General features: G+C 39.1%; 1 pseudogene; it reads right to left on the bottom strand.

The window, feature by feature from the left end:
* LOC145572503 (laccase-4-like) lies at window positions 1-3,008 on the bottom strand (annotated as a pseudogene).
* Window positions 3,009-9,888: the final 6,880 nt, after the last annotated feature.

Here is a 9,888-nt window from a genome sequence, read left to right as displayed (position 1 = left end):
TCAACATTTAGGGAGATCCAAAGGCGGTGGCGGCAATTTTTGGTTCTTCTCCTTTCCATCTTGTACAATCCATGCCATCTTCAGTCCCCAACTCGTGTGAACTTCCAAATGACAATGCATAAACCAAGCACCTGTTCATAATCATGTCATCATATGTTATAACTAAGACCCTGTTTTCATCAGATTATTTTCAGTTCAGTTCAGCTCTAATAAGTTCAGTTCAGCTCTTAATTTCCTTCTCTCATAAAATATTCATTTCAGTTCAGTTCAGCTCTAATAAATGTTCAGTTCAGCTCATTTCAGTCAATGAGCCTGATTTTTTTTTTTTTTTTCACTAAATTAAGACTTATATTGTCTAGGAACATTTGCATTACCTGGATTGTCTGCACGAAATCTGATAGCAACCCATCCACCAGACGGTACACCAACCGTGTTTCTCTCAATAGGATCAACGAGGTTAAACTTTGCAGGATCATTCTTGGAATCAAAGTTACCAATCCCTTGACCTACGACGAAGAAGTTAAAACCATGAAGGTGAAGAGGGTGACTTTCAGCCCCAATAATGCTAGTGTCCTGTAATACTAGCTCAACACTTGTGTTAAATGGCAAGACAATTGTTTTAGTCCCACGGCTAAGCTTAAGGTTGTTGGGTGGTGTACCGGTGTAGTTAAATTTAAAGGGTGGTTTTGTTGGAAAATCTGTACTAAACACTCCATTTGTTTGGAAGAAATGGGCTTGAAGTAACGCAATATTAGGCTGTACATATGAAACATTATTGACCGCGGCTGCTACCATTGTGTTGTTGGGTCCTTGACAGGTTTGATTCTTAGGGCAGGGGAGTAATCCAAGGCCAACAGTGAAGAAAAAATGTCTGTCAATCTTTTTAGGTACGTTGGCAGGGAAGTTGGAGTTTGCAAGGCTTCTTAACTTGCTGTTAAACTTAGCCGCGAATGATGTGTCATTAAAGAAAGGGAGTTTTGGTTTGAGTAGTGGAAGTTTAGTGTGTTTGTGTTTCTGAAAAGGATCACGAGCGTACACGAGTATGGCAGCCGTGGTTGTATTGTCAAATGTTGCAGGTCCGGTTGCATAAGACCGCGCTGCCATGAGGAAGGATGCGTTAGGATGGTGGTTCTTGGCAGTCAGAAGAACATTGGTAGTTTGTCCAGGCAGTGGCGGATCTAGGATTTGGATAATGGGGGTACGGAATTATGTTTAATAAAAAAAATTTACAAAATACAAAGTAATATGTGGAGCATAATAATTTTTTTTTAACTAAATTTTGAGTTAATAAACCTTTTAACTATTGTATTAGTATGTACAAATCACTTGGAAAAATAAACAATATCACCTAAGAGACCTGTTATTGTAACAACAGGTCTCTTTGTTCAAAGTGGAATATATATAATCTAAGAGACCGCCTGGGACCAGTTTTAAAATAGGAGATCTCTTAGATTTAAATACTTAACAAAAGCCGCGCTGATTAGGTTGTTTTGGTGAGCTACTTATAACAGTACCTAAGAGACCACCTATTAGATACAGGCGATCTCTTTTTGTATCAGATTTTTTTTTTTCGCGGAATGGGGGTACAGTTGTAACTCTATGTACCCCCCTAGATCCGCCACTGTGTCCAGGAGTTATGAGGATACTGTTGGTTGTGAATGGCTTGGTATATAGATGGCATCTGCTTCGACAACTGTGAGTGTATGGTTGGCGACACTGAAGAAAAGCTCGTCGTTGAGTGCAGCATTGATCAGACGAAGAAGGTAAGTCTTGCCCGGCTTTACCTTCGGCTTGAACGCATCTACAAAATGCATGATTAGTGTAGTAATTAGATTACAGGTACTGCTAGAAAGTCATGATAACTAATACTACTTTGTGTTCTTTAGATAGTAATTAGAAGTATGTTTTATACCTTTTGTTGAGCAATTGTACAAGGGTCCAGGAAGGCCGTTGATAGTGAACGCGTCCGAAAGATTAGGGGCTGATCCTGTTTTCATTGCTTGGTTAATCACTGCCTCTGTGTCTGCTTTCCACCATTCCCCTGTTTATGAAAATTATGAGAAAGTGACATTAATTGCTTTATTAAAATGTACTTAATAGCCACAAAATTATTTAGAAAAATTATAAAAAATTACCGAAAACAATTGGAACTTCCTTGTAAGGCTGAGGGAAAGGATAAGGAACACCATGCTTTGGTAGAATAATAATGGGACCGTAAAGAGTAGCCCTAAGCCATGAAATATGAGCATGCCAAAACAAGGTTCCTCTTTGGCCTGTGACTCTAAATCTATACACATATTTTTGACCAGTTTGAATTGGGCATTGTGTTACATAAGCCGGTCCATCAGCCCATCCACTCCTCAGTTGTCTAATGCCATGCCTGTTCCGCGATATTAAATGATACATTTAGGTTTATGTTATGTTAAATGTATACGAATATTTGTTTTTTCGTGCAAAATTGTTACTTACCAGTTGAATTGTAACGTTGTACTTAACGTTGTTCACCACAGTAATTTCAAGCCTATCAGCTTCTCTAGTGACAATTTTCGGCCCTGGGAACTGCCCATTAATGGTTGCAATGCTCTTTGTTTGACATGATCTCGTCACACTTTGCATCTTGACCTATATGCATGATGAAAATAATAAGGTCGAAATATCAAAATTAGTAAGGCAACGAATAAGGTAACTAGTCAGAGTACACCAAAGAGAAAACAAATCTATCTTCGTGACTAGTAAGGTAACTAATAAGGTCGAAATATCATAAAAATTCAATTTTGTACGTTAATAAGCTAAGGCTATCAAGATTTCGCCTTAAGTAAGTGTTACACAATTAGGAGTAGATTTATACTACACCAAAGAGTACTTTTTCATACCTCAAAATTATAGCGTCGAGTTATGCCAGTATGCTTAGCCACAACAAGCTTAGAGCTAACCAAGCGAGTACAAAGTAGAAGGAAGAGTGTAGAGTATAAGTAAGATGATGAATGTGTAAGCCAAATGTACCCCATTTTAGCTTCTCAAAATTTGTTTTGAGCTATAGGTGAATTTCTTTGGAACTCGAAAAGCCGAAACCAAGGTAAGATGATTAAGGTGAGTGGTGTAACACAAAGAAAATGAGGTGATTTATATTAAGAGGAAGAATAGATAATGAAAGAGATTGAGTAAATATGATGGTTAAGTTAGGTGATTAAGTGGATAATTAAGCAAGTAATAGACATATAGGATGTGGCTTTCAACCAAATGAACCGTTAAGCCAACCAGCTGCTGGTTGATTTTTTGAGTTAAGTGGGATGTCCAACTCAATTTGCATATTATTCAGGATATTGGAGGAAAGATGTGTATGTAGGTGTTAAGGTGTATTTGATTTGACTTATTACTGGAAAGTCAGCGTTTTAATATGATGGAAAATTTTAATTGAATAAATAAAAATAAGAGTTGCTACAGTTATCCAACCTAAAAGTGTTTGATCAAGCTTGTGTTTCACACAAAATTCATCATCATGACTGTTGTTTAGGAGCAAATCAAATAAGATATATTTCCCTTTGTCCCTTTTTTTTTTTGCAAATAAACTTTAAAAATTTTGAACGTAAATTCTTATTAACCTATACTTCGTATATAATAGATACGAGCAATATATAGTCAAGTGAGGTTTTGTTGGATTCGTCTATATTTTATCAATTTCAAGTTTTTATATTTTTTATGCATATATATACATTTTATGATGCATCTTGGAGACTGTGAAAAGTCAAATCTGTAAAAACAAAAAAAAAAAAAAATGAAAAAATATAAATAAATAAAAAGAAAGAAATAGAGATTACTGTTCTCAAAGGTCAAGAGTCGGCAGAGGAAAAATAAGATTTGTTCTTTAGTTGATAATCTTGGAGTTCTCCAACATGGGCAGACGGATGTTCAGCGTGTTGTAGTGTAATCTCTCAAGAAAACCTTTAAATTTGATTGCACGCCACCTTATGATCCAGAAATTGACACGGTCCTGCGTGAGCTAGATCTTCCTCGTTTCAATTCCTCCCAACTCGCTAATTTGGAACATCTTCGAGTCTAGACGGAATTACAGTTGAATTTTTCAAGTCTCACTAGGATGTTGTGGGAGATTCGGTGGTTCTAGGCATTCAAAGTTTCTTTCAAACGAGGTATCTCTTGAAGGAGTGGAATCAGTCCCTCCTTGTTATGATTCCTAAGATTGGTACCCCAACAGAGATGGGGCATTTACGACCAATTAGCCTTTGCAATACAGTGTATAAATGCACTTCAAAATGCTTGGTGGCCAGATTACGCCAATATCTCCCTCTTCTCATCTCGGATTCTCAGCATACCTTTGTTCAAGGCCGTGTTATGACGGATAATATTTTGCTAAGCCATGAACTGATGGAGAAAATCAATGGCTCAAAAACTGGCACTAATTGGCTTGCTTCGATCAAAATTGATATGAGCAAAGCTTATGACAGAGTTCATTGGAGTTTTCTTGCGCAGGTCTTAAAAGCCTACGGGTTTCCGGCTTGTTGGTTACAGATGATCCAACATTGCCTCACCACGGTTACTTACAAATCTTTGGTTAATGGTACTACCTCAAACACCTTTAAACCACAATGTGGTCTTCGCCAAGGTAATCCTATCTCACCGTATCTTTTCCTATTCTGCATGGATATTTTCTCTCGTATGTTGCATCTAGGACAGGATTTGAGGCTTTTTCAAGGAATCAAGCTATCTAGAACAAGCCCTACTATTTCCCATCTATTCTTTGCGGATGATGCTCTCATCTTTGTTTGGCCTACGACTGCTTCCTGTACTAATATCATGCAGATCATTCAAAGGTTTACTAAGATTTTTGGAGAAGAGCTGAACCTATCAAAATCTTTGATTAAGTTTAGCCCGAATCTCGGTTCGCCTTCTCAGGTTGGGTTCAAATCAATATTCCAAATGAAGCATGTTCAGGAGTTCGATCATCACCTGGGGGCTCCAATCAACTTCATTGGAAAAAAGAAAGACCACTTCCAATTCATCATCGACAAAATTATTGGAAGAACCCATAATTTAAATGCAACCCGGCTTTCACAATCGTAGAAGTTAATTTTCATTAACTTAATCCTTGTTGCGATGGCTTCCCATGTGCTTTCTTCTTATGAGCTACCGGTCTCTGTTACTGGAAAAATAGATTCCTTGCTCATGCACTTTTTCTGGCCACATTCTGATAACAAAGGCATGCATTGGGTTAATAGGGATACCATGCATCTCCTTGCGAGTTGGGTGGCTTGGGCATTCACTGCTTGTCATCCTTAAATAAGGCATTGCTAATGAAACAGGTTTGGAGACTTTTTACCAACCCTCAATTGCTAGTCTCTAAAGTTTTCGGTGCCCAAACAACCTTTCTTTCCAACAACCCTAGTACTCGTCCCCTTTATTCTGGTCGGCATTCTTATGGCCTTCGGGGGTTACTTAAGGCAGACACTCTTTAGAAACAGGGTTGTAACTGGAAAATTGGTAACGGCCAGTCCACTCTAGCTGGGTCAGCTAAGTGGGTCAATGGTTGCATTCCGGAGTTCAAACCTGGAATTCCTTTGCCAAATTTGGCTCCTCATACTATTAGTTTTTTCATCAATCATCAGACGATGGGGTGGGATACTACTAAAGTTGTCGATTGTATTGTTCCTGCAGATGCTCAATAATCCTGGTAATGGAGGTCCCTGATACGACTTAGGATGATTTCCGTTATTGGGCGAGTACCCCATTTGGAAAGTACTCAGTTAAAATTGGTTATGCTATGCTTCAACAACAACTTTCTCCTGCTGCCACACTTTCCGCTACTGACTCTTTCTGGAAGGTTCTTTGGTCTCTCCAGTTGCAACCTAAATGGAAGTTGTTCTTATGGAAACTGCTACACCGCGCTCTTGCGGTCTAGGTGGAACTCAATTATAGAGGAGTTCCGATTCAAGACGTGTTCTGTGACCTCTGTCATTCGGAACCAGAGGATTTACAACACCTATTCAGAATGTGCTTTGGTGCACGCTCAGTTTGGAAGGGTGGATGCCTTGGTATTCGCTCAGAATTTAATGGAGACCTTTCTCTCTCAGATTGGATCCAAGATTATATCAGACTTTTTATTATTCAGGATGGACCTTCTAGTACTAGCTAGGTACCTTCGTCGGTACGCTTTGGAGCTTGTGGTTATGTCGTAATTCCAGAATCTTTAGGGATTCTTTTGCATCCCGACCTTTTGATTCTTTGTTTGCGGAGGTCATGGATAACCATTCAATCTCTGTCAACTCGGATGCCCTAGCTAGTACCCCTATTTTGCAGTGGCAGATGGTGGTGTCTCTTCTCCGCCTAGGTTTTACATTGCTCAGCTTAGCCTGACTTCCCCTGGGAGTGATTTACTTTCTCTTCAAATAGATGGCTCTTGGTTCAAAAATTCTCTACAAGCAGGAATGGGATGGTTCTTGGATAATGATGAACCACTGGATGATCGGATTAGTGGAGGTAGTAACTACGGGGTTTGTTCTTCAGCTTTACATGCGGAGGCATTGGCATGCATGTATGGGCTACAGTGAGCTTTTGATCGAGGGTTTCTATCTCTCTCGATTTTTACTGATTCATATAATCTTATCACCCTGCTTCGTGGGGAGGGACAAGGTAATGTCGCTTACATATGCCTCATTCAGAGGATTTTACAACTTGGCTCAAGCTTTCGGTTTTGTAGTATTCATAAGACGGATCGTCAGCGCGTCCACAAAGCTCATCTAAATGCAGGAGAAGCGGTAGTTAACTATATTTGCTTTAGTATTAATATGTAATTTGTTTGTATCCTTTGTCAAAAAAAAAAAAAAAAAAAAAAATCTATACCCTCAATCTTTATTAGTTCTTCTTATGACCTTTTTTCTCTCTGAAAAATGAATTAGGCATTGGTATGAAGGCAAGTAAGGATATATGTGTACCGTGTTTAAATAATATTTTGATTGATAGGTTGTTCGTCTACTTTCTCTAATTGAATAAAAATATTTGGTGTACAGACTGTACACCCTGTGTTGAATATTATTAGTGTAATTGAACAATTTTAGGGTAATTGTTAATCATGTTTGGATAATTAAACCCTATTTCTAGGTTACTTCAAACCTATTATGATTTAAATGTTGGGATTTACTTATTGTAGAGTAACTTTTGATTTTTGTAAGATAAATTTACCATTGTTGTACATTAAAAGCTACAACTAATCATATACTCCCTCCATTATTACATACTTTGTTTATTTTAGTTGACACATTTCTATTATCACGCTTGCTAACGCATGTTTTTAACGATTAATATCTCTAATTATCAACATTGTATTATAAAAAGTGGATATTCATAAATATACATTGAAACGATTCAAACAAGATCTCACATGAATATGTTTTATCATATCTATAAAGCACAAAAGCGAGTCAAGTGTTGTGTGAATAGTGTAAAAGTCAAACGGTGTCAACTAAAAAAACAGAGGAAGTATTTGCTTCATTTCATTATGCGCGGAGTTTTAGGAGAAATTGGAGAAAGTAATAAAATATGGAGGTAGTGGGGTAGGTGGAAGACTTAAAAAAAAAATTGTAAAAAACAAAAGTAGTTGAGAAAATTGGAGGATAGAGAATATGTATTGCTAGACTTTGGGAAAACTCCTCAGATTGGAGTGTGTACCATTGATCAATATATATAGTGTTACAATACTAGTCCTAATCTTGTTAGGAATCCTAGTATGATAAGAATACAAACTATATCAAAAATATATACAATATATCCTTGCTCTGCGATAAATATTACCGTTATCCTATAATATCTATCACACCCCCGCAGTCGTAGTGGGAGGAGGTCGTACGCTAAGATTGGACATAAATTCCAGAAATAATTCTCGTGGTAGGCCTTTAGTGAAAATGTCCGCAAATTGATATCTAGAAGGAACATGCAGAACCCGAACTTGTCCCAAAGAAACCTTTTCTCGAACAAAATGAATATCCATCTCTACATGTTTAGTGCGTTAGTGTTGTACTGGATTGCCAAAAAGGTAGATAGCACTGACATTATCACAGTAAACAATAGTAGCCTGTGGTAGAGGACAATGTAACTCAAGTAAAAGATTACAAAGCCAACACGCCTCAGAGACAACATTTGCGACCCCTCGATATTCTGCTTCTGCACTCAATTTAGACGAAGTATGTTTACGCTTAAATGACCAAGACACGAGGTTGTCCCCGAGGAAACAACAATAGCCCGATGTAGAACGTCGGGTATCGGGACAACCTCCCCAGTCAGGTTAGTGTAAGTAATCAATCGATGAGAAACAGTCGGATATAAATGTAAGCCGTGATCAATGGTACCCTGAACATAATGCAGAATGCGTTTCAATGCCTCATAATGAGGTTTCCGGGGATTATGCATAAAAAGACACACCTGTTGTACCCCATAGGCAATAAGGTGAGATACTGAAGAGCACCTGCTAAACTGCGATACAAAGTAGGATCCCGAAAAGGTGGTCCTGCATCTGCACTAAGATTGAGCTTAGTGTCAACTAGAGTGGGTGCAGGTTTACAAGAGGCCATACCTGCACGCTCTAAAATCTCCTGTGCATACTTTTCCTGTGACAGTAGCAAATAAGAAGGAGTACGGGTCACTGTAATCCCTAAAAAATAACTCAGAGGCCTCAAGTCAAACATAGAAAACTCAATTTGCAACTGAGAGATGATCCCTGTATGCAACCTGTCAGATGAGGTAGCTAAAATAATATCATCAACATATAGAAGCAAATATGCTATATCATCACCCTGCCGGAAAGTAAAAAGAGAGTTGTCACTCTTAGCAATGACAAAACCCAATTTGATCAGAAAATTTGCAAAACGCTAGTACCAAGCTCTAGGAGCTTTTTCAAACCATATAGAGCCTTTTGGAGCCGGCAAACATGAGAGGGAGCTCTCCGATCAATAAAACCCGGGGGTTGATGCATATAAGCAGTTTCTTGCAAATCACCATGTAAAAAGACATTCTTGACATCTAATTGATGAATCGACCACTTTTTAGTACCGGACTGAAAGTCTCGTCACAATCCACACCAATTTCCTGCGACCTACCATCACATACAAGACGAGCTTTGTGCCTTTCAAGGTCACCATTTGATTTGTATTTACGCTTAAAAAGTCACATACAATTAACAACGTTCACCCCCGTAGGCCTAGGTACCAACTCCCATGTCCCTGTTTTAATTAAAGCACTATATTCATCATTCATCGTCGCATTCCAATTTTGGTCATTTAAAGCTTGTTTATAAGACTTTGGAAGGGGTGATTTTTGATGTAGGGGACCTGAATGTTGAACGGTGAGGTTACAATACTTCAGGTTGGGTTTATAAATGCCCCGTTGACTATGGGTGACACAGGATGAGGGAGGTGGTGGCCGGGTGGGTTGTAGTGGTAGGACGCCACGCAAGGGTGGTGGTGAGTAGGGTGGTGCAGGTGCGGCTGGGCTGCTGGCCATGTGTGGGTATGGTAGTGGGGTCCGCGGGCTGGTTGCGGAGTGGGCAGGGGTGCCGCAGCCATGCTTTGGTGTGGGTTGTGGGGGAGTGCGTGTGGGTATGGCAGTGGGGGAGTTGGGTTGATGGGTGACACGGGCTGGGCTTGATGCTGTTGGGCCTGGTTGGGGATGGGATTAGGGTGAGCATTGCCGCAAGTAATATTGTGTCAGTATGGGTGAAGTTTCATCCAACCCCAAGAACTCATAATCTTTAAGTGTATAATGCTCCAAGTTTTTAAAGGGGAAGGTTGACTCATCAAAAGTAACGTGGCGAGAAATAACGACTTTGCGGGTCGCAAGGTCAAGGCATTTATATCCATGGTGATTAGTAGGATATCCCTAAAA

Source organism: Chenopodium album, chromosome 12, assembly GCF_948465745.1.
Source record: "Chenopodium album chromosome 12, dcCheAlbu1.1, whole genome shotgun sequence".
NCBI lineage: Eukaryota > Viridiplantae > Streptophyta > Magnoliopsida > Caryophyllales > Amaranthaceae > Chenopodium > Chenopodium album.
This window is presented reverse-complemented; position numbering and strand designations above follow the sequence as displayed.